This window comes from Melanerpes formicivorus, unplaced genomic scaffold (assembly GCF_026170545.1).
Source record: "Melanerpes formicivorus ecotype bairdi unplaced genomic scaffold, bMelFor1.0.p_v2 SCAF_65, whole genome shotgun sequence".
Classification (NCBI taxonomy): domain Eukaryota; kingdom Metazoa; phylum Chordata; class Aves; order Piciformes; family Picidae; genus Melanerpes; species Melanerpes formicivorus.
In genome coordinates, this window is record NW_027142417.1 from 2,449,620 (window position 1) to 2,476,909 (window position 27,290).

A 27,290-nucleotide genomic window follows, 5' to 3' on the forward strand; every position below is an offset into this window, starting at 1 on the left:
AGCCAGAGGGCAGCAACACACCCAGGCAGGTGGTTTTACCTTCTGGGGGCTTTACTACCCCAGTGACTTGCCCACAAGCAGAGGATGGGTTTCAGGAAGAAAACAAGAAGTAGTTTGGAGCTTTCTCTCAGGCAGTTCTGGTTGTGCTGCTCCCAACAGGCTTCTCTCTTTTGTTCATAGAACCCTAGAATGGTTTGGGTTGGAAGGGCCTTTAAAGATCACCTAGGTCCAGCCCCCTGCCATGGGCAGGGACACCTTCCACTAGAGTCCAGGCTGCTCAAGGCCAAGCTTTGAAACCATTTAAGTTTCTAAGACAGCTGATCAACTGCAGTCCCCAGAAGGACAAACCAACCAGCCCAGGTTTCTCCAGCCATCACTGACTCCAGAGCAAGCCTGGCCTTGAGCACCATCCTCAGAATTATTTCAAGTGATTCCAAGTTCCACACTAAGGTCTGATCCAGAGTCTCCCACAAGGCATTTGCCTACTCCACAAGAGAAGCTTTTCCCCACTGACAACACTGGGGAATGGTCTTTTACACCACTTAAACTGGGGCTGAGCTTGGGAAGGCGCTGCAGAACACTGCTGGCATTTGCTGTATCCCTCACTGGAGCTCAGTGTTCTGAGAGTTCATCAAACCAGTAGCCAGACAAAGTTGCTGTCAGGAAGGTGACACTAACCAGCTGGAGGCATCAGAGCCCCCCTGCAAACACCTGAGTGAGGCAGGTTTGTCTTTTCCCCCACACAAAGCTGTTTCCCAGGAGCATCTCCCAAGGCACTCAGCCACAAACTCAGCTGCTTTGAGTGAGTTACCAGCACCAGTGACACCTCAACAGCAGCTGTAGGGCATTTTCTCTTAGACACCCCAGCAGGTCAAGAGAGCTGATTCTGCCCCTCTGCACTGCTGAGGCCTCACTCACAGTGCTGTGTCCAGCTCTGGAGCCCCAACCACAGGAAGGACACAGACCTGGTGGAGAGAGTCCAGAGGAGGCCACAAAGATGATCAGAGGCTGGAGTACCTCTACTATGAGGACAGGTTGAGAGACTTGGGTTCAGCCTGGGGAAGAAATGCTCCAAGGAGACCTTAGAGCTGCATTTCAATATCTGAAGAGGACCTACAGGAAGGCTGGGGAGGGACTGTTCAGAAGGGCCTGTGGGGATGAGGGGCAATGGTTTGAAACTGGAGCAGGGCAGATTTAGGCTGGACATCAGGAGGAAGTTCTGCACAATGAGAGTGGTGAAACACTGCAACAGGTTGCCCAGGGATGGGGTTGAAGCTCCATTCCTGGGGACATTCAAGACCACGTGGACCTGGGCAGCCTGATCTAGCTGCAGATGTCACTTCTGACTGCAGGGAGGCTGGACATCATGACCCTTGAGGGTCTCTTCCACCCCAATGCAATCTGTGACTCTGCATCATGTGGCATCTTAAGATTTACCCAAAGGTTTATCAACACAAAACCCTCAAGACTCAACAAAACCAGACAGAACAAAAGCTTGAAAACTGATCAGAAAAGAAAACAGAGTTGGGGGGTGGGGGGAGAGCTTGGTTGACTTCAACTTAGAACTCTAGAACTCAATCAGAATAGCAGGAGGACTGAAAAGCAGCAGGAAATAGGAGGAATGGATGAGCACCAAAGGAATTCTTCAGGAGAAACATCAGGCATCAGCCCCTTTAAAAACACAGCCAGCAAGTGCAGAGGCATTAATGTGGCAGCTACCTGGAACCCCTCCTTTTTCCCACCTGAACACAATCTCTGACACCCTTATTATGGGGGCCACCCTTTACAAATGGAGATGAAGAGGAACCCCTTATCATGGGGCCAGTTCTGTTCCTTAGCATGAGAAGAGGAATTGCTAACTCAGACAGCAGCACACATTTTGCAAACAGAGGCATCTCAGATGGGAAGGTTACAAAGTGAAGCAGCCAGCACTTCACCCAGGCAAACAGAACTGGTATTTCCACTCCTGTAACCCTGAAATCAACACCACAAAAAGGATATCCTGTCCAGGAAGCAAAATGCACTGATTTCTACTATCCTCACTAAGTTTTAAGTTGTTCTTCCTTCTTTCCACGAAGCCTTTCCAGCCCTAGGAAGCTGCAGCTCTCCTTAGCAAAGCCCTGCCATTCAGAAGCCATTTCAGCTCCCTGCTCCCCGTCTCCCCCTCACTGGCCCTGCTACAAACACACTCCAAGGCCAGGCAGAAGTTGAGAGCCACAAAATCATGGATGAACACTTACCAAAGACAATCTCTAATGACTAATGATGTGTTGCCAAACAAAAGCAAAAGCAGAAGCAGGTACTGCTGAAGTTCTGAATGACTTGTTTCCTCCCAGGCTGCCTGAAAGCCCAGTGAGCCGAAGCAGAGCAACAACCTGGCCTACCTTAGCAGTAATCCATTTGATAAGGCTCAGAGCTAAGCACCAGATCAATGCAATTCCCATTGGATCTCGCCACAGAGCCGAGGCATAATCTCCTCCCCGATCCCAGCCCGTGCTGGAAGCAGTGTGAGGGCTGAGGAGCAGCAGGCAGGGGCTGCCTGCACCCAGCAGCTGCCGTCAGCTGACGGCCAAGCAATGCGCTCCACGTGAGCGGCGCTGCCCCGCGTCCCGCTGCCAGCCCCACGCTCACCGCCAAGCTCTTCCAACCAGAGGGCACAGGCAGGAGTGAAGCCTCAGCCAGCCCCACAGAAATGCTAAAGGAAATGGAAGGCATCATCAGGTGCTCCTGAAACAGATTTTAATACAGCAAAAGGCTGGTGAGACTCTGGAACAGGTGTGGCTGCCCCTCCCTGAAGTGTCCAAGGCCAGGCTGGATGAGGCCTTGAGCAGCCTGGGCTGGTGGGAGGTGTCCCTGCCCATGGCAGGGCGTTGGAACTGGATGGTCTTCAAGGTTCCTTCCAACCCAAATCATTCTATGAATCTATGACCAGCACTCAAACCACCAGAGCCAGCTCAGGACAGCAGGCTGTGAAGTGCCTGTTTCCAGCAGATCTCTCCAGGGCTGACACCCACAAGTTGCTTCTGTCTCTGCCACCTGGAGAGCCACTGTGAACTGGACTTCAAAACATCCAGACTGATAGAATGGGTTGGAAGATAAACCATCTGCTGCCAAGGTCTTTACACCTGTGTTGTATAAAGACCAGCAGAGGTTCTTTGCAGGCCACATTCATTCCAGCTTCCTGAACTGGAGCCTACAGGAGGTGCAAAGCTGACAAAAAGGACCCAGAATTGGTCCAACCCCCGGGACTCTACCAAGCATTAGAGTGCATCTGGTACACACTAGACACGGCATGGCTCAGTTTCTGTTGAAAGGAGCCCAGTTAGCAGCCACTGCAAGCACGCTGGAAAACAAGCCCCTGGAGCTGACAAACAGGGACAATGAGGTGATTTGCTTGGAGCCTGAGCTCTCCTCCAAATAAAACTCTCACACAAATAGCCTGAAACACTTTGAAAGGTCAAGTATTGTCCTCTGTCACCACTATTTTCAATCCCTGAGCAGTCTTCTCTCTTTTCATGTCTCACAAACACACGGAGGGCTTTGTGGAGCATGGGGTTGGGCTTGCACGGAGCAAACCTTTTCTCCGCCGATGTGGAAACCCAGCACTATCCCAGCAACCCAGTGGCACCAAAGAACCACCCTTCCCTCCTTTGTCTTCCTGTAGTACGTGGGGTAACCCAGGAGCCTCCTCTTACTGGAAGCTCTTCTTAAAGCCACAGTCTCATGCAGCAGTTTCACACCAGAAGAGAGAAACGAAAGCCCTTGCCCATCTGCTGAGCAGCACTCCAGCACCGCTTGCCTTAGCTGTGGCTTGGGGCAGGAGAGACTTCCGGACATAGGGTTCCAAAGCTGGGGACAAAGGAAGACCCAAAAGTGTGAGAAGCAGGGGAACTCAGCAAGGAAGCTGAAGTGCTGCTTCTGGGGAAAGCACTGCTTTGAACAACATTCTTGATGAGCAGGACTGCTGACAGTGGCACAGCTAATGAGGGTTTACAAGCACCCAAAGCAAGGAGAGGAGCAGGACAGGGAAGGGATTCTGCCCCCTGCTCTGCTGAGACCCCACCTGCAGCACTGCATCCAGAGGGACATGGAGCTGCTGGAGCAGGTTCAGAGGCCACAAAGATGATCAGAGGGCTGGAGAACCTCCCCACACCATGAAGAGCTATCACAAGCTGCATGTTTGGTCTGAGAACTCAGAGACCTTCCTCAGGCTGCTTCACTTTCTCCCTTCTGTCTTCCCTCTCTGCTTTTTAGCAGGTTCTTTTTCAGCTTTTCTAGAACTCATTTTCTCAGTGCATGCAGAGATCTCATGTTTGATGGGGACTGGAAACCTTGCCTTAACACTCACAAGCTAGCACACAAGCCACTCTCTAGTTCCTCTGGCCTTGCCATCAGCTCCAAGATCCAAGTGCACTCGCTGTCTCTTTCCATTTCCAAACAGCACTCTCCCAGGGACCTCAATGCAAACTCAATGCTGTGTGACAGTGGGGATGCATCTGAGCAGCAAAATGCAGGTTTTGTTACCTTTCTTGTGTTTGCTGAGTAAACCTTCCTGTGCAATTCCTTCCAAGGCCAGAATTCATGATCTGATCAGCAGAAAGCATCTGGGGGCTGACAGAGCTCTTACCCAGGTCCCACTAAGGAATCTGCTGAAGACACCATGGTGGGACTGGCATCTCCTGGGCCCAGCTCCTATGGACTCAGAGCAGCTTTCCATTCACATATCATTTGCAAGGGCCCCATGATTTCCATTCTTTCCATGGATGCTCCCAGCCACCTGCAAGGCTGCACATGGAAGCCCCCTCCCCTCTGTCAGCATACTCTGGTCTCTGAGGCAGCAAGTGCAAGGTCCCAGTTTTACTGGTGGATCTCTAACTCCCCATCTGTTCCCATCCTTTTCTCTTTCTCTTTTTAAATCCATTCCAGCAGTCCTGAAGAATGACTCAGTGTTGCCTTACAAACCCCAGCAGCTACTATAGCTACTGAAGAGGCTTTAAATGCTCCCCCCCACAAAAACCATTTCATTAACACCTACAGGAAAGGCAGAGCTGAGGCGGCAGCACCGTATTTCAGACATCATGATGCTCCTGTTGAAGTGCAGCAGGGCTCCTCAGATCTGCATGAAGCCTCCTGTGGTGATGGAGAAGTTCAAGGCCCGCTGCTAATCTCCCTGCCTTTGCAGACTGACCTGATTTCACACACTTGTACACCTGGCCCAGAAAGGAGATCTCCGTGGAGTCTCCTTTGCCCTTCAAAAGGCACAGAACAGGCAGAGAACGGCAGCTTGTGGCACACTGATTTCTAGGCTACACTTCTGACTTGTTATGGACCAGCCAGGGAAGTTAAAAATGTAAAGACAGCAGAGGAATAAACCCATCATTTACCAGCTCATCAGCATGGAGTGACAAACCCCACAGCTCTCAACTCATTTCCATCCTTTCATCGCTTCTCTCCCTCATTATCTATCATGTGTGATCTCTCTCTCCAGCAGACTTCACTAACAAAGAATAATTAAATGGTAATCTGTGAGAAGGATTCTTGTAACAACTGTGGGCTGCTATTACTGCAGCCCAACCCAACCACTGAATGCTGCACTCCAGGGAAAAATCAATTCCAACTATTCTAGCTGCTTAGTAATCGAGCTACACATCAGCTAGTAAGCAACAGGCAATGAACATTAAAGGCAGTTCCAAAATTCACCTCCTTTACTACACAGAAGTCATCATTCCTGTTCATTGCAACTAAGCTCCAAAGGCTGGCCGAGCTTAAACCAAGAACTCAGAACTCCAAGGCCAGGTTGGATGAGGCCTTGAGCAGCCTGCTCTAGTGGGAGGTGTCCCTGCCCATGGCATGGGGGCTGGAACTCAATCTTCAAGGTCCCTTCCAACCTAAACCATTCTATGAGTCTATGAAACTCCCAAACAGGGACTCCCAAAGCCAAGGAAGGCTATAGATGCAGAGAGATGCATTTAGCAACTCCCTGAAAGATCACTTTTCACTTCCAGAGATCTTCCAGTTCAGTCTTCAGTAAGATAGGAGAAGAATTTTCCTTAGCAAAGGAAGGATCTGGTCTCTGTGAAGGAAGCCAACAACCTACATGCCTCAACTGTAACACAGAATGGTCTGGGTTTGAAGGGATCTCCAAAGGTCATCCAGTCCAACCCCCTACAGTCAGCAGGGACATCCTCCACTAGGGCAGGCTGCTCAGGGCCTTGAAGACCTCCAGAGATGGAGCCTCAAGTCCCTCCCTGGACAACCTGTTGCAGTGTTCCAGCAGCCTCCTGGTGCAGAACTTGTTTGTAACTGGCAGGATCAGCACAGTGTCCAGTTCAAGAGAAACAAGGAGTTACTGGAGGGAGTCCCACAGAGGATACAAAGATGAGGAGCAGACTGGAGGGTCTCTGACATGAGACATCATCTGTGTAGCTCTTTGTGGGCTAATCAGCTGAAGAGATTGAACAGAACCAAACTAAAAGCTTTTGCCTGGCCTGTGGGTGATCTCCCACAGCTGAGAGCTCACCTCCCTCTAAGCCTAAGAAACATCCACCTGCCTGGCTCTGGACTGGCACATTCTCCTTAGCCCAGCATGCTGAAAGCCATTTCAGCATCTCCCTAGGCACAGGGGCACATGCTACAGCTCAGAAAACAATGCAACAGGTTCACAAGACTGTAATAAACTAACCTTTGTTTCTGGTTCCTTGCCAGCCATTACACTGAACTATTCTGTTGTCAAAAGAGATTACACTTCCAGGGGAAAGCTGGAAGTCTCATTAATAAATTAAGCAGAGATGGCAAAAGAGCATCTGAAATAAATCACCTAAGGGTTTTCATTTCATCTCCTGTGATCACTGCCATTAAATGAACTGAAGGACTACACAGGACCAACACTGAAGCCGGTCCCACCGTGTGCTATCCAACTCACAAATCAATAGAGGATTGTATTTGTGAATGAAAATAAGAATTAGCTTCAACAGCCAGCACAGAGTTCCTACAGAGCCCAGGGAAGGATCACACACCCCATGGCCAAGCGTCTCACAGAAGAGCAAAGCACAAACCCGAGCAGCTACAGGAAGCGCCGGGGGTACAAAAGAGCTGAGGAGAAGGTATGTTGGCCATCTACACTCAGCTCCTTTCACCTCAAACATCAGTGCAAGCTCAAAACCCCAACACCAGACAAAAGACACCCCCAGCACTAGCAGAGGCACTTTCTGCTACCATGTCCTCTCCAGAGGAAATCCACCTGGAGACTCACCTGCACTCAACTCTTCTTTCAGCACTTGCTTGTGCACCACAGCCACAAACCGCTTGGAGCCTTCCATGCCTTTCCCCAACACCCAATTAAATCTACACCTGCTAAGGTTAAGCTGCCCAATTTCAGCAAAACTGGTTAAGCAGACCAATTTCAGCTGAACTGGTAAGCCCTGGACAGGCTCTAAAGAGCTGGTGAGCAGAAAGCCAGCCCTTGCAAGACCTCCTCGCCTTGCCAGCAAGGTATTTTCATGCACCCCTGAGTTTTCCAAGACATTCACACATTTGTGAAGCATGAAGCAACTGCCTTCCACTAACACTGGGTGCAAGCAACCCATGAATCTAAAGGCTTCTCATCCAAGCCCTCAGCTATTCAACCCAGCATCTTGCCCACTCTAGCTAAAGCTGACCCAGTGACAGCCAGAGCCATTCAGCGGTGGTGTGGCTTCAGCCTGCAGGTGTTGCACTGAAAAAGGCTACTGTGTTTGAGACCAAAATGCACTGAAAAGGTTCAGCCCCCCATTACAGAGACCTCAGCACAAGAAGTTTCTTTCTTTTGAGCACAGAGGCAGAGGTCTTTGTTTTAAATACATCAGTGCTAAGAGGCAGCTGACAAAGGAGCAGAGGAATTAAAAGCTCAAAACTAATAGGAAAAAAACAACCCCATGGCTGCAGCCCCCTGTTAGGGGGAGGCATGGAAGGAAGGATGGCAACAGGCATACAAAGGAATTGTTCTACTAATAGATTGATATATTTCTTATACACTTCACAACTGACAGAAAAAGAAGGTGGAAAGCTGATAAAAGTTTAGGGATGCCTTCCACTGCAACTAAAATGCTTCCCCAGCCTTCCCCAGCACACAAGATCTCACACAGGCCTCTCAGCATTCAACTCCAGTCTGCATTCTATGGCATTTAGAACATTTCAAGGCCTCCTACAATTAAAACCCACTTTGAAATACTTCTTCTTGCAGGGATTTCACAGCAGCAACCCCCTGAATTTAATGTTCCAGTGTGGAAGGCAAGAAGATGCTCCTTCCAGCGAGCTGGAGAACCCGGCCCGGAAACACAGCTCCTTCGACAGGGTGGGAAAGGTTTCCATCGGCGAAAGCGAGCTCCCCCGCGCCCCAGCGAGCCCGCAGGGATGCTGAAAGCAAGCCACACAATGATTATATTGTTGTCTTCAAGAAGCAAGAATTGTAGCAGTACCAACAAGAATGTTTCTCTCTGAAGCTCCTTGCCACCCACTGGACACCTGTCAGTCTTGGCACTGGCCTTGATGTGCCCATGTAAAGAAGATTTTGCATGGCGTAGCCCTCTCTTGACCAAATTAGGCTAACCTCATCTGCATTGACATCAGTGCCTATAATTTTGGAATCTCATCGACAGAAATAGCTTTATCACAGGGCCCAGCATACAAATTAAGCATCTGTATAGGGCATGCTGAACTTGGGGAAGTGATGAAAAGCTGGAGTGGAAAAATCTTCGCATACGCTTTGAAGCTCTAATTAAGGCAACAGTTAACGGCTTGGGGTGAATTTATTACTTGAAGCCTTGGGTTTAATTCACTTGCAGTCTTCTGTTTGCACACAAAACCTCTCGGTTTTAACCCCAAACTTCGAATGGTGCTGAGCTTTGCAGGGAATATTTCAGGTGTTCAGGAACCAGGCCGCTTCCTGGCACGGCGGTTTGGCCTCAGTGATCTTGGGAGGCCTTCCCCAACCCAAACGATTCTGCTGTACCAGATCCCACTCTTGCCTCCAAATGGGGGGTCTCATTCTGGGAAGAGTCTGGATTTCAGCTTGGTACAGGATTGACTTAGTTTTGGTGCACAGAGAATACTAACAGTAAGAGATAGAAAGTGAAGGAGCAGCCTGAGAATGGCACCAGGGCAGGGTTAGGTTGGAGATGAGGAAAAGTTTCTTTGCTGCAGGAGTGGTCAGGGACTGGCAGGGGCTGCCCAGGGAGGTGGTGGAGTCCCCATCCCTGGAGGTGTTCAGGAAACCTGTGGCCATGGCACCTGGGGACAGGGTTTAACAGCCATGGTGGTGTTAGGTTGAAGGTTGGCCTTGATGATCTTAAAGGTCTCTTCCAACTCAAACCTTTCTATCAATCTATGAACACCAGGACACAATCAATTCCATTCCTGTTGTCTGACTTAGGCAGTGAGGCTAAAGCCTGTGGTGCTGGCTCCATCTCTTCATGGATGCTGTGATCTAATTTCACAGAGGGATTTTGGAAAGCAGAATGATGAAACAATTCAGCTACATAAGCAACCTCAAAAAGGCACTTGGGAAAATGAGGGATGAGAAAGAGGAATAACTTGCACGACTGTAGCATCATTCCAGGCTCCTCAAGGCTCTGTCAGAGCTGGGAGCTTCCAGATCAAAAGGCGCAGAGCACTGCTCGTCCCATTCTCTGAGGGAAAGGAGGATCTGCTGTCACTTACTTCTCCACATATGATGGAAGACAGACACAAGCCTCAATATAATTAAAGCCTTTCTCATCTTATGAAGGAACTTGAAGCCTTGTGGAAATTGAGATGAGCACGTCCAAGTGAAGATCAGAACAAAAGATGAACAGCAAGCACTGAACAGCTTCTTGCTTTAAAATAGTTCCTGGGTATGGATGTCACTGCCTCTGAAGGGAGCAGTGCTGGAAGCACTGAGCCTACCCACAAAGGATTATAGGAGAGAGAAGCAGAGAATTCTTTGGGTTGGAAAAGACCTACAAGATCATCCGGTCCAACCATCAACCCAACACCGCCATGGCCACTAAACCCTGTCCCCAGGTGTCATGGCCACAAGTTCTTGAATGCCTCCGGGGATGGGGACCCCACCACCTCCCTGGGCAGCCTGTGCCAATGCCTGACTGAAGAGAAATGCAACCCCAGGGATCCTGAACCACAGGCTGCCCTGGGGAGGGAACATGAGGTGCCAACCTGTGACATACACAGCACAGCCTTCCTTCCCAGGCTCTACATCAGCCTGCCCACGCCACAATTAACCAATCCCTTTCTTTACTGCTTCCTACACAAGTTGCTCCTCATGCCTCTAACCAGAATTTTCCAGGTGTAATTAAAGACCCTATTCTCATCCTTCTGTGCCCTCTTTCCCATCATATCCCACCAAATATTAGCATAGGAGAGCAGGGAAGGAAAAGTACCAAGTGCTTGAGGTGGGTGTCAGTCTCTTCTGCCTAGTAACAAGTGACAGGTTGAGAGGAAATGGCCTCAAGGTGCACCAAGGGAGGTTTAGGTGGAATACTAGAAGAAAATTCTTCTCTGAAAGGGTTCTCAAACAGTGGAACAGACTGCTCAGGGAGGTGGTTGAATCCCCATCCTCAGAGGTGTTTCAAAGCTGCAGAGATGTGGTGCTGAGGGACATGGTTGGGCTCCATGATCTTAAAGGGCTTTTCCAACTGAAACAGTCCTGTGGTTCTCAGGGGAGCCAGACATCTTCTTGCCTCCCTCAGCAAGGAGACTGTTTTCCCTCCCAGCCTGACAGTTCCTGCTTTGGCACACAGATGCAAGAGCACATGCATGAGCTGCACCGGTTTGGACAGAGTTCTTCAAGAGTAACCTAGCCAATTTCCCTGCCTTTATCAGCCTGGCCTGGCAGATAGCTGCAAAGCTTTCAGAGAGCAACCTGGGATGGTGCCCAGCAAACCAGCACGTGCTGGGCACCCAGATCCTTTGGTGTGATAGAGTCCAGGAGAGTCAGCAAGGTTATGAATCTGGGAGCAGCCTACATGTGTGCAGCAAAGCTCTGCATGTCAAAGCCTGCCACACGTGTGCAGAAGGCTCCTCAGACTCCTAAGCACCTTCTCCAAGGGAGAACAGGAGGTGACTCATTTCCCTCATGCAGCATTTCAGTGCAGGTAAGAGACTGGTTCTTTCTTGCTTTTCCTTTTTTAACTGCAGGTATTGTCAAATTCCATCAGACCAAATCAATCTCACACCAGTGAGACTGCAGGGAGAGGAGTCCTGCTCCTAACCATTTGGCAGACCTGGTGCCAATCCACATGCCTGACAGAAGTTGTTAGGGGGAAGAGCAGGAGCTGATGAGGAGGGAGCTCAGCTGGCTTGCTAGGGCAACGTGGGGTTTTACACCTCTGGTCACCACTGACAGGAGAGCTACCAAAGAGTGTCCAGCACAGAAAGCATCCTAAGGTGAGGAGAGAGCAGAAAAGAGCAGCTAGAAAGCAGAGATGATGTCAGGCATTACACAGCCCCCTGAACAGCCACGGCTTAGGAGTTCTCTTTATCATCAATCAAGTACCAGGCCCATTATATCTGCTGATATAAGAGGCTAATTCCCAACATCTAAAGGCAGTTTAATCTGTAACAGAATTGACAAAGCTCTCCTTGGTATCTTGATAAAGCTGCCTTTAGTATCCTGGACAAAGCCATCTCCAGTTCCCTGACAAAGCTATCTGCAGTACCCTGATTTAGGTGCTTTCTAAAGCCACAGAATACTCCTCAGGCATGCCACCAATGTTTTTGTTCCTTGCCCCTCTGTCTAGATTTCTACAGCATTTCAACAACCCTCAACTTAATTCATGTGTCACAAGGCAGCTCTCTAAGAGAAAGGATGGCAGATTGTGGAGCTGTGTGCTGCTGACTTTACATGAGGTTCTCTATTGTGCTGGCAAAAGAACAGTCTGTCTGTCAGTGGAACCAAAACTCATTAAGCCACACAAGTCACTCCTAACAGCAGAGAAGAAAGGCAGTCAGGCACGCGGTGGTGAGGCTCCTTCTGCCCCCCAGCCATCCCCAAAACAGCAGACCCTCAAACTCTCTCAGAAATCCCTAAGAGGAAGCTGCTTTCAGGAGCAGCACCGACCCATGCCAAAGCCCCAGCAGAATAACACACTTGGTTAGAACCCAGAGATAAAAACCTGGTACAGCAAGCTAAAGCCTCCTGAAAATGTAATGATCAGTCACCAGTTCTACAGTGCAACCTCCAGCAACATTTGTCACTCCAAGGCACTAAGAGACTTTCCCTTCTGCTTTCTCCACCAACAGAAAAACATCACAGAATGTTAGGGGTTGGAAGAGCCCTGGAAAGATCATCCAGACCAACCCCCCTGCCAGAGAAGGATCAGCCAGGAATGCTTCCAGGTGGGTTTGGAATGTCTCCAGAGAAGGAGACTCCACAACCTCTCTGGGGCAGCCTGCTCCAGGGCTCCAGCACTCTCACAGAGAAAGAAGTTTCTCCTCCTGTTCCCGTGGTACCTCCTCTGCTCCAGCTTGTCTCTGATGCCCCCTGTCCTGTCCTTGGACATCCCTGAGCAGAGCCTGGCTCTGTCCTTCCCACACTGCCCTGCACATCTTTACCAACAGGTATGAGGGCAGCCCTCAGGCTCCTCTGCTCCAAGCTGCTGAGCCCCAGCTCCCTCAGCCTGTCCTCACAGGGAGATCTTCCACTGCCTGCAGCATCTTGGTGGCTCTGTGCTGGGCTCTTTCAAGCAGTTCCCTGAGGTGGTTCTTGAAGTGAGGAGCCCAGAAGCAGACACAATATTGCAGATGTGGCCTCAGCAAAGTTACTGTCACAGAAATACTGAGAACTGGGATGAACCCTTCAGAGCTAATGAGAACAGGCAATCTGTAGAGGCGAGCTGAAAGAAGAGGGGCTGGATTAAAACCAACACCCAAACACCAAACTAACAAGAGATTGCTCTCTTAGCTTTAAAGCCCTCCACAAACAGGAACAAAAGCCTGGGGATAAAAACCTCTGTGGATTCCAGCAGCTCTCATCATTCTGCCTCACCTGCTGGGCTTGAATGAAAGCAAGAGAACACAAACCAACCTGGATTTGCCAGGAGACAGTTTCTAAATGCAATCCTTGAAGTCAATCCTATCCCTCATGGAGGGATCATGCTGCTGGAAGGGTGAACTTGGAAGGAAGCTCACTTCCAAGACATTCCTTCTTTTAGGAAAGGATTTCTCCAGCTCCTGTGAATCTGGAAACTCTTGAGATAGTAAAAACTATTCAAGTGCAGCTGGGGCTGTTCCCATTGGCAGGTACAGATAAACACAGCTCCTGGAGAGCTGCTCTGGGAGCTTCCAGTGCACAGCCATGCCTGTCTTCCAGGCAACACCAAGGCAGCTGGGATTACCTATAAAGCCACTTACAAAGGACAACACAGATCCACCAAAACCCAGGCTGCAAGTTCCCTTCAGAAGAAAATGACCTTTATCTTTCACTTCATCTGCATACCCTGACAAACCAGTTTGCAGGGAGAGACCCAGTACTGAAACACATTCTGCAGGTCTCATCTTCCAGAAGGGAACTAAACAGCTGCTTCAGCTTCCCTTCTTCCTGTTCAGTTTCTTACAACCACACTTTCCTCACCACAGGCTCTTAATTAACTGATAGCAATTCCAAAGACAAATCACAGCATCACTAAACCATATCCCTAAGCACCATACCCACAGGCTGCTTGAACACCTCCAGGGATGGGCACTTCAGCACTGCCCTGGGCAGTCTGTTCCAGTGGTTGAGAACCCTTCCAGTGAAGAAATATCCAGCCTGAACCTCCCCTGGTGCAGCTTGAAACCATTTCCTCTTGTCCCACTGCTTGCCACTAAGGAGCAGAGGCTGCCCCCTCCTTGCTCCAACCTCCCTTCAGGTAGCCATAGAGAGCGATAAGGCCTCCCCTCAGCCCCCTCTTCTCCAGACCTCAGGATGGCCAGCCAAAGCTGATGCAGAACAGAGCAGCCACACCAGCTTCATCTGAGGGTGTGGGAGGAACCCCCCCTGGTGCCAGCACATTGGTGTAATGTGGTCCCTGCAGATGTTCACAGGCTCGGGGGTGGCGGCTGCCTTCAGAGATACACACCACAGAGTGGGCTGGCAGCCTGGAGAGCAGCCCTCCAGGTGGTGGTGTGTGGACTGGGACATGGCAAGGCATCTTGAGAGACACACTGGGCTGTCTGCCTCGGGGAATCAAAGTCCTGAGAACCTCAGTGACAGAATTCACCTGTGCCCCGGGGCCTCAAGGGTCGCTCTCAGAGCACTTGGGACTCCTCCACACCTGCAAGACCTCCTCTGGCCATCATTTTGGCTCTGCAGGACAATTTAAAGCAGTGTACCTGGAAAATCCCACATTCCAAAGCTTGTCCATCCACACAAGCCCTTTTTAAACACCATTGTTTCTTGTGCCAGTGTGTGTTCCCCTGATGGATTGATCCACCTTGCCTGGGCCTTTACCACTGGCAACAGACACCAGCCCGCAGCTGCACCTGGGCCACTGTTTGTACCCTCACGAGGAATCCAAGGACAAACCCAAGCAGGCATAGCTGTTAAATACCACCACAGAGGAACTCCTATCCCAAGCATCTGAAAAATCTACCCAAGAACACCACACTGCTTTTTTTCCTTGTAAATTACAGGTTCTGCTATGCCTTTCACCCTGCCTTCTGCCACCTTCACCTGAACACTTCAAAGCCACTTCAACAGTTGCCTGCCTTGCCCTGGAACTGTTTACCACAGAAACATAGAATGGTTTGGGTTGGAAGAGCCCTTAAAGAACACCCAGTTCCAACCCTTCTGTAGTCAGCAGGGACATCTTCAGCCCAATCAGCTTGCTCAAAAACCTGTCCAACCTTGAATGCTTCCATGGAGAGGGCATCCACAATCTCCCTGGGCAGCCTGTGCCAGTGTCTCACCACCCTCACTCTAAAGGATTTCTTCCTAATCTCCAGCTTCAATCTGCCCTCCACAAGCTTCAAACCATTCCCTCTCACCCTATCACTACAAGCCTTGTAAGAAGTCCCTCTCCAGCTTCCTGGAAGCCCACTTTAGGTACTGAAAGGCTACAATAGTCTCCCTGGAGCCTTCTTCCCTCCGGGTTGAACAATCCCAACTCTCTCAGCCTGGTCTCACAGCAGAGAGCTTCCAACCCTCCCATCACTGTTGTGGCTCCCCCTGGTCCTGCTCCAGCAGTTCCACCTCTCCCCTATGCTGAGAACTCCAGAGAAGCAGCCCACAGTCCAGAGGCAGGGCTGTGCAGCTGCTGGAGCTCCAAGGCAAACCAGCAGCACAGGAAGCCCCAGACTGGGAGCACACATCATCCTATCATCTCCCAGGCAGCACCACTCAGCAGATGGACACCAAGCACTTCACAGCCTTGGGAGGCCCCAGGAGAGGTTTAAAAGACCTCCTGCAACAGAAGAGTGAGAGCTGTCTCCCCGCTCTGGCAGCACCAGAGGCCACTCCACGGTTTCAACAAGGGTGTGAAAATTGATCCAGAGCCACTGCAGAAGGGGCTGAGGAGCCAGCTCGATGTTGGAAACCGTAACTCAGCAACTCCTGCCTCACTGGAGGCTGCTCTGTATTGTGTAGGCACTGTCATACTCCCTGCAGCACGATCTTTTTTCATCCCCTGCAGAGAAGCAGCAGCACAGCCCACAGCCAAAGAATGTCTCTGCATGGAAGTACCACTGTGTGACAACACACACCAGCCTAGGTGCCCACAGCTTTCTCTCCTGGCCAGAGCTGCTGCCTCCTTTCTCCCGAGGCAATGAAGTCAGAGGAATTCATAAAAAGCAGAGATCTGCTTCAAACCTCACTAGCCAAGCCCTGCATTAGCTCCACTTCCAAACTCTGTCATTAACACTCTGAGTCAAGAGAAGCACCAGGCTCCATAGAGACTGCTGAAGCTTCCAGAGAGAGTTCAAGAGGCTGTATCTGGGCCTGGGCCACCCCGCAGGGACGTGGAGAAAGCCATGCCACAAAGCAGGCTGTAGCAGGTGGGAGAGATGGGGATCAATGTGTGCATTCACCAACCCCACTCTGCTCCCAGAACAAAAGGAAGAGGCAACGTTCTGCCAGCAGGCACTTGACACAAGTTATCTGATCAGCAGCTTCTCCCAGGGGCCAGGCCCCAGAAGGCACTGATGTCACAACTCTGACTGCTTTCAGTCTTGGGAACTAGTGACAAGACGAGAGCAGACGGCCTCGAGCTGCAGCAGGGGAGGTTTAGGTTGGACATCAGAAGAAACCTGACTGCAAGGGTTCTCAAACCTGGCACAGGGAGGAGGCTGAATCCCCCCCCTGGAGGCGCTGAGGGCTGTGGCTTAGCACCAGGCTTGGCAGCAGGGCTGGACTGGATGATCTTAAAAGGTCTTTTCCAACCACAAGGACTCTGATTCCATGACTCCAGTCAGCCCCTGCCTGCTCTCACAAACACTACGAAGCAAGCTTCAGGTCAGACCTTCACCTTGTGCACACATCACTTGTCCCATCCTCAGTTTCACTTCATCTGCAGAACCATCATCTGCTACCCACCACCTTCTCCCAGCATGCTGAAATGGAGACCAAGACATTTACTGCTGCAGCTTCTCCTCTGTCACAATGCAGGAAACCTATCAGCAGCACCTATCTTATCTGCTGCACGTTGAAGGCTCCCAGGAATGTTCTCATGGTGCTGCACTGGGCAGACCGGTATCTGGCATCCAAATTCCCTCCAGGCACTCCTCCAGGGAGAGGGGCTGAGGTCCACACAGCCCCCACCTAACTAACCCACCCCTGAACACCTCTGCCCTTCAGGCTGGGACTGAGAAGAGCTCAGGCAGTCAAGGTGCTCAGCATGCTGTGTGCTCTGCTGAGCTCCACAGAGCCGGGCAGTGACCGGCTGTGCACACAGGGATTTGGACAACGCAAGCAGCCTGGGCTTGGCAGCTCCACAGAGCTAGGGGTGGCTGTCCTGGGCCTGAGATGTGCTGCAGGGCAAGCTCAGCACTTCGGAGGAGACAGCTAACAACCAGGAATCTGGACAAAGGAGGGGAACAAAGGGCTATAGAGAACAACCCCAACCTGGCCTCATCCTGAGGCACTCAGCCCCAGTGGAAAGTGTCCTTGCCTGCTGCTCCTCCTGAGCAAGTGCTTCTAAAGCCTTGCTGGACACTGAAGGTCAGCATGGTAGCAACAGGTGCAATGAATGGAATCCCAGAACGGTTCAGGTTGGAAGGGACCTCAGAGAACCTCTACTCCAACCTCTCTGCCAGCCAAGACCTCATCCAGCCTGGCCCTGAACACCCCCAGGCAGGAGGCAGCCACAGCCTCCCTGGGCAGCCTGTGCCAGAGTCTCACCACCCTCATACTGGAGAGCTTCTTCCTCAGCTCCAGCCTAACCCTGCTCTGCCTCAGCTCCAAACCATTCCCTCTTGCCCTCTCTGGACACCCTTATGGAAAGTCCCTCCAAAGCCTTCCTGCAGGATCCCTTCAGGCACTGGAAAGCAGCTCTAAGTCCCCCTGGGGTCTTCTCTTCCCTAGGCTGAACACCCCCAGCTCCCCCAACCTGTCCTCACAGCAGAGCTGCTCCAGCCCTTGCATCATCTTTGTGGTCTCCTCTGAACTCACTCCAACAGCTCTGTGTCCTTATGCTGGGGACACCAGAACTGGAGGCAGATGAGGTCTGAGCAGAGTCAAGGGGCAGAACGCCGTTTGCTGACTCTGGGCAGCACCCACCATGCCCTCACTCAGCTACCACACTTGCAGAGCTATCTATACACTGATTCTCATCTCTCCCTCTGCACACACACCTCCACACACTCAAGCAAGCCTGAGCAATTCTCCAAAGACAAAAGACAGGATTGATGCTGAGGTTCTGACATTCCACAGCTGAGCTGCAGCAAGCTGAGCTGCTCACAGCAGCAAGCACAGGAAGGCAAGTGGCTTCCAGTGACACCTGAGAGCCACCTTTCATTTGTAGGTCAATTCTAAGTGTTCTGTTCATACACATGACAGGAAAGAGAGGGAAAAAAGAACCCATGGTTTGGAGATCTCTGTTAACCCAGATTTCCAAACTGGATGGCTTGCAGTTCAGAAAGGAGGGAGGACTCCAGAGTCCCTGGCCCTGGAACCCCAGCAAGCCTCTGTTCAACGGTTAACAGCCACCCTTGGTCTTGTTACCAGAGAACCACAGTCCAACCCTTAGCCCACAGCTGAACAGTCACCACTAAATCCTGTCCCTCAGCACCACAGCTACACAGCCTCTGAACACTTCAGGGATGGGGACTCAACCACTGCCCTGGGCCACCTGGCCCAGGGCTTCACTGCTCTTTCAGTGAGTAAATTGTTCCTCATGTCCAACTGCAGCCTCCCCTGCACAATTGAGGCTGTTTCCTCTTGTCCTATGGCTTGTTCCACGGGAGAAGAGACCAACCCCTACCTGATTCCAACCTCTTTTCAGGTCATTGCAGAGAATGAAGACTCCCCTCAGCCTCCTCTCCACACTCTACACCCCCAGCTCCCTCAGCTGCTCCTCCCCAGCCCTGTTCTCCAGACCCTTCCCCAGCTTCACTGCCCTGCTCTGGACCCACTCCAGCCTCTCAATGTCCTTCTTGTAGCCAGGGGCCCAAAACTGAACACAGGATTCACAGTGTGGCTTCACCAGTGTCCAGTACAGGAGGACAGTCCCTGCCACAGTCCTGCTGGCCACACCATTTCTGATGCAAGCCAGGATGATGGTGGCCTTCCTGGCCACCTGTGAACACTGCTGGCTCCTACCAATCAACACCTCCAGGTCCTCTTCCACTGGGCAGTTTCCAGACACTCTGCCCCAAGCCTGGAAACGGTCACAGGGCTCTGGCCCAAGTGGAGGAGCTGGCACTTGGCCTTGCTGGAACTCCTCCTATCATGAGCCAGGGCAGATTCCTCTGCAGAGCCTACCAAGTTCACTCTGTCCAACATCTGACAAGCCTGGAAGTGTGGACTCAAACAAAGATGAAATTACAGATCTGGAAGTTCTGTGACTACTGATGTATGAAAGACACTGGGAGGACAGGGAGGGAGGCCCAAGGCTGCTTCCTAAGTGAAGAGCAGAACCCAGTGCATGGGTGAACTTGAGGAACACCAGGGAATTATTCAGCCCACTCTTGTTTGGGGAGAAAGAGAAACAATTCCACACAGTTGTCAGCTGTTCTGGACAGTCCTCCAACTGCAGAGGCAACAACTTGAGTCAGTGTTGCCACACGTGGTGCTGCCTCTGCCGGCACGTCCCTGCTCCTTCCCTTGCACCAAGGCTCCTCAGATCCCACAAGCAGGCCAGGGAGCGCCAAATCAGCAGGAAACTACTGCTCCAGAAAGGAAAGGGCTTTCTGCAGGGTCAGAGGAGTGCAAATGTCAGCACAAGAGGAGAAGATAGGCAGCTAAAAGTGATTACAGTGCAAACAAGCCTGCTCACATTTAACACCAAAAATGCCTTGGCACTGTGGCTGCAGCCACGAAACAAAACACCTGGGGAAAGAAGAGCTGCTGGTTAAATGAACATTAACAATACAGACTGCAGCTCCAGCCAGGGATGCTCAGCCACCCCTGTGCCTCCCCAGGCACAGAGTGCAGCAGTGCCACACAAGGCAGAATGAAAGGAATTGCCTTCCCATTTTCCAGGGACTATTAAAACAGCAAAAACACCAACCCCACAACTTGGAACCATCAAAACAGAAGCAGCACAACTTGAGCCACCTTAACGTGAGGAGTGCTAAAGACCTTCTGTCACTTGTGCTGTTACATTGAGAAATAAGCTTAAGATGCATCCCTCGATGTCTGCCTCCTCCTATGCTAATCAGATCCCTTGCCACATTCAGCATAAGACAAAAAATTGACCTCTTGGCCCCCAGAGTGGTTTCAAGACAATCACCTCTGGAGCATCCTCAACACAGGATAGACATGGAGCTGATGGAGCAGGTCCAGAGGAGGCCACAAGGATGATCATGGGGCTGAAGCAGTCCTGCTATGAGGACAGGCTGAGGGAGATGGGAGTGTTCAGCCTGGAGAAGAGAAGGCTCCAGGGAGACCTTAGAGCAGCCATCCAGTACCTGAAGGAGGTCTACAAGGAGGCTGCAAAGGGACTGTTCCCAAAGGCCTGCAGTGATAGGACAAGAGGCAATGGTTTGAAATGAGAGCAGGGCAGATTGAGATGGGATGTGAGGAACAAGTTCTGCACCAGGAGGCTGCTGCAACACTGCAGCAGGTTGCCCAGGGAGGTGGTGAGGCTCCATCCCTGGAGATAGTCAAGGTCAGGCTGGACAGGGCTCTGAAGAACCTGCTCTAGTGGAGGATGTCCCTGCTGACTGCAGGGGGTTGGACTGGATGACCTTTGGAGGTCCTTTCCAAGCCAGCCCATTCTATGATTCTCTTTCCTCCACCCCATATGAACACAACAGTATTAAGGCTATAGAAACAAAGCTTTAAACTTCCTTAGTCCTAAGAGTCTTTCCTCCCTAGTCAACCAATCATGAGGAATAACTTCTCCCCTAATCCTCCCAAATCATCTTTCCCCAAAAGCTCGTGAACATGGCTTAGCCTTGGAGTGCACAGCAGATTAGTTCCCTCACAGTCCAGCCCACCAAAAGTTTCTTAGGTGAAGAACTTCAACCAACTTTAAGACTGAAAACATCTCTCTCAGCCTCAGCTTCAGCAGCCATAACATCCCACAGAAAAGCAGAACCCCAAGGTAACCTTAGCTTCAACCACTGGGCACTCCTGGATGAAGCCTTTCCTCTTTAGAAGAGCCTGAAACTCAGTACAGATCCCAGAGAGAAGCCAAATACATTCCCTGGAGGAAAAGCTTAGGTATTTTAGGACTACATTTAACTTCTGGCCTTCACTTATGGTAGGCTGCAAACAAACTCAGAGAATCAGGCAGTACTGCAGGTGAGGTCTGAGCAAAGTGGCAGCATCACCTCTCTCGACCTGCCGGCCAGGCTGCTTTTGATGCAGATCGTAAGTGACAAAGATACTTCTGAAGCTATTCGGAAGAGAATCAGCCTCCTTTTTTGGAACACAAAGCATGAACCACCACAGGCCACCACAGCCAGGGCCCCTCCACTACCAGGCAATGCTATTAAGCCCAGAGCACTTAGTGTGTTAACCTTTTCTGATCCAGATGGAAATCACCTACTGCTAGCATCCCACCCTCACACCTACCTCCATTTCTAAGCCAGCTATGAACCACCAGGTAAGAGAGCACCAAACCTCCCCCGTTCCAGGGCTGAGCCTCCTGCTGAGGTCTCAAGCTTTCCCTCACAGCCTTGGAACAGGTTCCTGTATCTGTTATCTCTTCCTTTGATGTGTTTTTTCCCCCCTTGGGGTAGAGTTGACCCCTTGCCCTGAAGTGGGCAGCGGGCTGTGTTTCCTATGTATGAACATGCAGCCTTAGCAGTGAGAGGAGCTCCAGCTCCGCTTGCTATGGAACAAAATCATAGCAGTAAACCAAAAAGTCACTGGGAGAGGCAAAAGCCTTCTTCTCTCCACATAGCAGCTGGCAGCAAGGAGTGGGAGAAAGAGTAACATGTTCTGCTAATAAAGAGCTCTCTCCATGACTCTCTCTGCAGCACAAAGATGATGGGGCAGGCAGAGAAGGGACTGCTGCAAATTTGGGCTCCTCCGTGCTTCCAGCAAGGAGATGAGGAAACAATTTGCCTTCTACCTCAGGATGAGAAGCAGACTCCAGGAATCTCTTTAGCTTTAATTATTGTGGGAGTGTGGTCAGGAAGACAATAAATCAGGCGGCTGTATCACAGGTGTACAAAGCTAGGCGAGGGGGGAGGGAAAGAGGAGTGAGGCTGATGTTGCAGGGGCTGGAAGGGAGGAGGGCAGGGAAGGGGAGGTTACAGCCACAGATTTATATCCACCCAGAAAGAACACAAAACATTTGGCTGCAAATTCCTTCCCAATCCATCTAGGATGCGAGCACACAAACAAACAATTCCCCAACCAACTCTTCAATCCAGAGCTGCATGTTTGCAAGGAAAGCCTTGGTCTCTGGCAGGCTGCCTGCCTGGATTCCACAGGGCGCTTATTTACACCGCAGCGACTTGCTAATGACATAATCAGAACAAACTGAGGAGAGATTCACATCTAACCCAGCACAATCCTCCCAGTCAGCCTCTGAGGCTTTCTCTGCACAACACCCAACAGCAATTGGAGAGGTCTAGCTTCAGTTCCTGGTCCTACGACTCGTGGGCATGAACACACCAAGCATGTGCTTGTATTTGCTGCTCCTCCTGCAGAGCTGAACCTTTCCCTCAGCTCCAACCCTCTGACCATCTTCTTGGCCTCCTCTGGAAGAAGACCTGGCACATCATGTGGCCAAGGAAACAAACTGTTTGGGGGACACTCACTGCTAGGGACAGGCTCCCACACAAGAGTGCAGGCTTGCCAGCACCTTCCTTACTGGAGGGGCCTCCCCATTGGTACACTCTGCCTTTTCAAACCTATCTCTCTAAAGACAGCATCAAAAAACCGAGGTTCATAGCAAGCACAAAACACACTCTTCCACAATCAGGACAAAGAAGAATTGATTTCTGGTGAGTTAAGACAAATTAATGAGGACTTTGAACTATTATTCTGCTTACACCTTCCACAGGCAATTACAGGGCATGCAATAAGCTGCTACGACTTTCTGCAGAATGAGAGGAGCAATGGTGCTTTGCACTAGGAGACATGAGAAAGTTAATTGGTCATAAAAGTCAGAGAGCATTTGCAAAATGAACTGAGACAGAGAATGACTGTAGTGCTGGAGAGCCCCGACCAGAACCTGTCCGTGCCGAGCGCGGAGTCAGGCTCTGCCTCTCATCTGAATAGATGCAATCTCAGCAGCCAGACACAATAAACACAAGATGAAGGGAATGGCAAGCATAGCAACAACACACAGAATTAATTCCAGAGGCTAGGAATCACAGCAGGAAAATTATTTCATTATTTTAACTTGTTAATTATTCATGCAGCAGAGATATGGGAAACAGCAGGGGAAAGCTAATAAAAGAGCCAGCACCTGAGATGGAGAGGATTAGCAAGGTGAAGACGAGTTAGGAAGCCCAGTGGATAAGGAGAGGAAGGGGTTTAGGAGGCTCCACAATAGCAGGGCCAACCTAAGGCATTCCTTCTGCCTCCCCACTGCTTGTTCCTCCTGGTCTAGCACTGTGCTGCACAGCTTCCCCCTAACTGACAGCGAAGCTGTGCCGTGAGTCAGCCAGGGCTGAAAAATAACCTGAGCAAAAAGAAAAAGAAGTTGACACAACTAAGAAGAAAATGCAGAAGCAGAAACAAGCAGCTGCAAAGGAAAAATAGGTCAGGCCAACACTTCTCCTAGCAAAGAGGTGCAAGTGTGGGATTACAGACCTGTGTCTATCCTCAGAGCACACACACACCCCGCACCGCCTAGGTCTGGTGCTGCTACACACAGAGCCACACTTGTTTGGGTGACACCAGGTGAGAGTGACTGAGAAGAGGAGCACCCAGCAAGAAGGGGCCAAAGCACTGGGGGGATGCTGGGGATTCAAGTTTTCAGAGGCAGTGTGTGCCTGAGGAATCCAACCTGAGGCTCCCCCAGCTGCTCTCAGTGACTGTTTCCCCACTGCAGCCTCTTCAACTCAAGTCTAGGACTCCATGTGCACGATCTTACTCTGTGTGATATGTTCCTCCCAGTTCCCTTTGGGGGAGAAGTGTCATGCAGGGCACAACCTAGAAGTGCTTGCAGCCATGTCTGTAAAGTGGTTTTCATTCCATACCCTTAATCAGACTAAGATTTGCACACTGAAGTACAGGGCTAGAAACTTTTTATTACTGTTAACAGAAGTGGGGGAAAACCAAGTCGATGAGGCCAAGAATCCCCAAAGTGTCCTCTGCAAGCTCAGCTTTCATTTGCAAACCATTGTTTTGCAACATCTGGAATGAGCACCCTCAAGGTAGGATCCAAGGTACCACTTAGCATCCACTTGATCTCCCAGTGAACCCAAATGCCACCCCACCAGCAGGAAACGTCCCAGCCATTTCAGCAGTTACCCCTTCAAGTGCCCTTAAAACCAGCTTTTAACACCAGCGTTTCAAAGTTATTTCATGCTCCAAGACAATGATTAACTCCACCGATTGTACGAACCTGTACAACAGCAGCTTTTCACTCGGCTGGACCCGAACAATAAATATCACAAATTACCTCCAGGTAACAGATGTCACTTTGCTTATTCTTGTTGCTAACGCTTTGGAATCGAAGGAAAGAGGCCACAGGGAAAGCATTCATACACGAAACCGCAGAGAGAGCAGCAGTAAGCTTTTCTCTCCGTCTACTGAGGGTAGGAGCAGGTGTAAATCACCACAAGGAAGATCTCAATTCGGTATCAGGAAGGAACTCGCTCCTGACAAGCCGAGTTAAGCACTACTAAGAACTTCTGTCCTCTGAGACTGGGGAATTTCTATTATGAGAGGCTTTGGTGGGTTTCAAAAGCCGAGTGGCAGCAGCTTTGCTCTTAAACGAGTTCCAACAAACTTCCCTCAGCCTGCTCCATCCGAAGACACTGCAGGCAGCTCCCCAGTTCCCTGCTTGAGTTACACCTCTGCGGGTTTGGTGAACTGAATCAGCAAAGCACCAGAGATGGCACAAAGGAAATGACAACACTGAAAGCCCAATGTCAGGAATTTAACCTTCAACGGAGTCATGGCAGCTCTTGTAAGGATGGATCTTAATTAAGCAAACAGATTAGACACACATCCCCTAATAACTGTCTAAGTACAATTTATCCTTCCCGGCGCTGAGAGGAGCCGACCAGAACTCTCCAGGTCATTTTCAGCACCACTTCATTTAAGGTTTGAAAAGCAACACACGGTGCTTGTAGCACCCATTCAGTGGAACTTCAGCAAGGCGTTAGCTTGAACCATCAACGTAACATCTCTCTGAACAGAGGGAGAACGATTTGCCCGCTTAGCGCTGCCACAGTTAAATGCTGTCTAATGTAGCATGCGGTGTCTCATGTGAGCTTCTCATGTAAAATACTTTCACCACCACAGAATGGTTTGGGTTGGAAGGGACCTTAAGAGAAGAAAAGTCTGCCAGATGTATATGAACTGCAAACCACTGGCTGCACAGAGCAGCTTCTTGAGTTTGGTAACACCCATCTCCAGCTTTGCTCCTTTTGTCTGCAGGAGACTTCAAGGAAGAAGAAAAAAGTGAAGACAGCAAAACACTCTGATCTGCTGGCTGCTATTAGCAAAGACTTCCTCACTTAAATATCCCAATTAGCTCATATTAAGGCATTCATTTCATTCGGTCCTTCACTCCAAGAAGGACCAGTGAGTGGCTGGAGCAGGGCAATGAAGCTGGTGGAGAGTCCAGAGCACAGGTCTTGTGAGGAGCAGCTGAGGGAACTGGGGTTCCTCAGGCTGGAGAAAAGGAGGCTGAGGGGAGACCTTCTGGCTCTCTACAGCTCCCTGAGGAGGTTGGAGGCAAACAAGGGTTGGTCTCTTCTCCCAAAGAACACTTAATAGGACAAGAAGAAACGGCCTCAAGTTGCATCAGGGTAGGTTTAGGACACAAGGAACAATTTATTCACAGTGGTTAAGCCCAGGGCCAGGCTGCCCAGGGCAGTGGCAGGGCCCCCATCCTTGGTGGGATTTAAAAGCCATGTAAATGCAGTGCTGAGGAACACGGTTTAGTTGTGACCTGGCAGTGCTGGGTTAAGGGTTGGGCTTGATAATCTTGGAGGTCTTTTCCTACCTTAATGCTTCTGTGACTGAACTCAGTGGCCACACACCACTTGCTCAAGCACACTTAGAAGTCTTCACTTTTTTCCCCCCCACAAGAATTCAAGCACCTCTCCCTGTGACTCATTCCAATACACCTGCACCACATTGGTCAGAAAACAAGGAATCTATTGAGGAGCTTGAAAGTTGGAGCAAAAAAAAACCCAACCACAAAACCCCAGCCTTAAATGTCAACCCTGTCTTGAATTTGATAAGCTTGCCCAGGCTCCCTGCGTCACCTGCTCCAGAGCCCACGCGGGGCAGGAACAAACACCACCGATCACCTTGACCGCTCTGCCCGCTCCTGCTCCCAGAGAATGCTTCCAGCCAGACTCTCCTCTCAGGTGCACGGGACAAAAGGTGCTAAACCAGGGTGGACTCTTCAGAAGCTTTCTACCACGGCCAAGTGCAGCTGGGATCGAGCAGGACAGAGGGCAAGTGTCCCGTCCCGGTCGCTCGGTGGCAAACGGATTTGTCACAAACCCAAAGTTTTTGTCAGCTCTTAGTCATAGCCAGGGGAGGGAGGGTTGCCAACATATGTTCATCTTCATTTGCTGGCTAATGATTATTTCCATACACATTAAAATGCCTGGTAATTAACACTGTACTGTGTTGATGCTTCCTTCCCAAACATACACATCTAATGCACACACACTGAGCTTCACTGCTACCAAACCAGGGACAGAGCCAGAAGAGACTCAGCTCTGCATGCTCTACACACGAAGCAAAGCAAGTCATGAATCACACAGTGGCTTGGAAGGGACCTTAAAGATCATCAGGGACACCTCCCACTAGACCAGGTTGCTCAAGTCACCATCCAATCTGCCTCTGAACACCTCCAAGGCTGAAGCCTCCACAACTTCTCTGGACAACTTGTTCCAGTGCCTCATCACCCTCATGGGGAAGAGTTTGAAGCCACTCCCTCTCATCCTGTCACTCCATGCCTTTGTCAAAAGCCCCTCTCCAGCTTCCCTGTAGCCACCTTCGAATACTGGCAGGCTGCTCTAAGGTCTTCCCTGAGCCTTCTCTCCTCCAGGCTGAAGAAGCCCAAATTTCTCAGCCTGTCCCCGCGAAAAAGACAAACAGCTTCACAAGATATCCAAATAAACGCACACGGTAAGAAGTGACCATTACACACGGCAAGAGTGAAGACAACAGCTTCTGAGGACAGCATACTTCAGAGCACTCAGACATCTCAACCCTAACGCTACAGAAAACCCCTGGAAGCCCAAACGGGCTGGTTTCCCACCCCAACACATCCTTCCCACCACCATTCCAAATTCTCTCCAAGCCAGAAAACAATTTCATCCCTGTTTGCTGGGAAACCACTCTGAGCCATGCTCAGAAATTCAGGGCAGCCTTCCGAAGGAAAACCTCCCTTTTCTCCCAACAGTTCTAATGACCTTTTTTTTCTCTCGGTAGTATTTCCACCACGACCAGATGAAACAAAATACAGAGTAGCTCATCTTGTGACTGATGTAATGTGGGCAGGGAACAATACCGTGGAAATGGGGAA

The 27,290-nt window shown here is 50.5% G+C and overlaps 1 protein-coding gene across 2 annotated transcripts in view; it reads right to left on the reverse strand.

Annotated features, from left to right (window-relative positions):
* Positions 1-27,290, reverse strand: part of PDE7A (phosphodiesterase 7A) — a 51,101-nt gene that overhangs the window by 22,896 nt on the left and 915 nt on the right. The gene's annotated exons all lie outside the window — the stretch shown is intronic.